This window comes from Octopus bimaculoides, chromosome 23, assembly GCF_001194135.2.
Source record: "Octopus bimaculoides isolate UCB-OBI-ISO-001 chromosome 23, ASM119413v2, whole genome shotgun sequence".
NCBI lineage: Eukaryota > Metazoa > Mollusca > Cephalopoda > Octopoda > Octopodidae > Octopus > Octopus bimaculoides.
The window spans coordinates 10,658,562-10,660,328 of NC_069003.1; the positions used below are offsets into that span (position 1 = coordinate 10,658,562).

General features: G+C 44.2%; 1 protein-coding gene across 1 annotated transcript in view; it reads right to left on the reverse strand.

The window, feature by feature from the left end:
• LOC106879157 (uncharacterized) overlaps window positions 1-1,767 on the reverse strand; it is a 42,512-nt gene that overhangs the window by 593 nt on the left and 40,152 nt on the right. The gene's annotated exons all lie outside the window — the stretch shown is intronic.

Consider the following 1,767-nt stretch of genomic DNA (forward strand, 5'->3'; position numbering starts at 1 on the left):
CAAAAGGGGATGAGTCAATTACATCGACCCCTGAAAGGCAAAGTCGACCTCAGCGGAATTTGAACTCGGAATGTAAAAGTCAGACATACAGCTAAGCATTTCACCTGGTGTGCTAGTGATTCCGCCCACTTGCCACCTGATAATCCTTTCTATTATAGGCACAAGGCCTGAAATTTTTGGGGAGAAGACTTATCGATTCCATCAACCCCAGTGTTCAACTGGTACTTATTTTATCGACCCCAAAAGGATGACAGGCAAAGTTGACCTTGGTGGAATTTGAACTCAGAACATAGTGATAGGTGAAATACCATTAAGGATTTCATCCACAGTGCTAACGATTCCGTCAGCTTGCAGCTCTGATAATAATAAAAATAATCTTCTCTATTACAGGCACAAGGCCTGAAATTTTGGGGAACTGAGGAGGCCTAGTTGATTACATCAACCACAGTGCTCGACTGGTACCTATTTCATCGATCCCCAAAAGGATAACAAGGCAAAGTCAACCTTGGCAGAATTAACAGTAATCATCATAATAATAATAATAATAATCTTTTCTACGATAGACACAAAGCCTGAAATCTGGGGGAGGCGGGGCCAGTCAATTACATCAACCCCAGTACTCAACTGGCACTAAATTTATCGACCCTGAAGGGATGAAAGGCAAAGTTGACCTCGGCAGAATTTGAACTCAGAACATAAAGACTGACGAAATGCCGCTAAGGATTTTTCTTGGTGTATTAACGACTCTGCCAGCTCGCTGCCAATGGTAATAATAAGGAAAACAATAATAGACATCACATGCCCTGGAGAGAATAGAATCATCAAAAGGAAAGAGAAAAACTCATGAGATATAAAGTTCACAATTAGCATCATCATCGTTTAACGTCCACTTTCCATGCTGGCATGGGTTGGGCAGTTTGACTGAGGACTGGTGAAACCAGATGGCTACACCAGGCTCCAATCTGATTTGGCAGAGTTTCTACAGTTGGATGCCCTTCCTAAAGCCAACCACTCCGAGAGTGTAGTGGGTGCTTTTACGTGCCACCGGCATGAAGGTCAGTCAGGCAGTACAGGCAACGGCCATGCTCAAAATGGTGTATTTTACGTGCCACCTGCACAGGAGCCAGTCCAGCGGCACTGGCAACGATCTTGCTCGAATGACTTTTCACGTGCCACGAAGGCGACGCTGGTAACGATCATGCTTGAACGGTGGTGAGAAATCAAAAGGGTGTGGCCATTGGGAAAGGTGTACGGGTAAGCAGAGAGATTACATTACTCTTCTCAAAAGGACCCAAGTTTGTCACAGGGTTAAATTCCTAGCTATTGTTTGAACTCATTTTGCAGCTGAGGCGACTGGAGTGAAATGGGAAAAGAAGCTCGAAAACACAACAAGACAGACACACTTCGGTCTGTCATGATGAACCCCGAGGACTCATAAGGCCAGAGCTTAACCCAGTCACTGAGATTACATCGCCCCGTCCCCCCACCCATCACCACCAGGAGTGGCTGGCGTTAGGAAGGGCATCCAGCAATAGAAACCATGCCAAATCAGGTGCAAATTGGAATGTGGTGCTGCTCCTCCAGCTTACCAAATTTCAGTCAATCCGTCAAGGTTCAGTTCTACTGCGTGGCACCTTGAGCAAGTGTCTTCTACTACAGTCTTGGGTTGACTAAAGTCTTATGAGTAGATTTGGTAGACAGAAACTGAAAGAAGCCCATCATATATATATACATACATATATATATATATATATATATATATATATA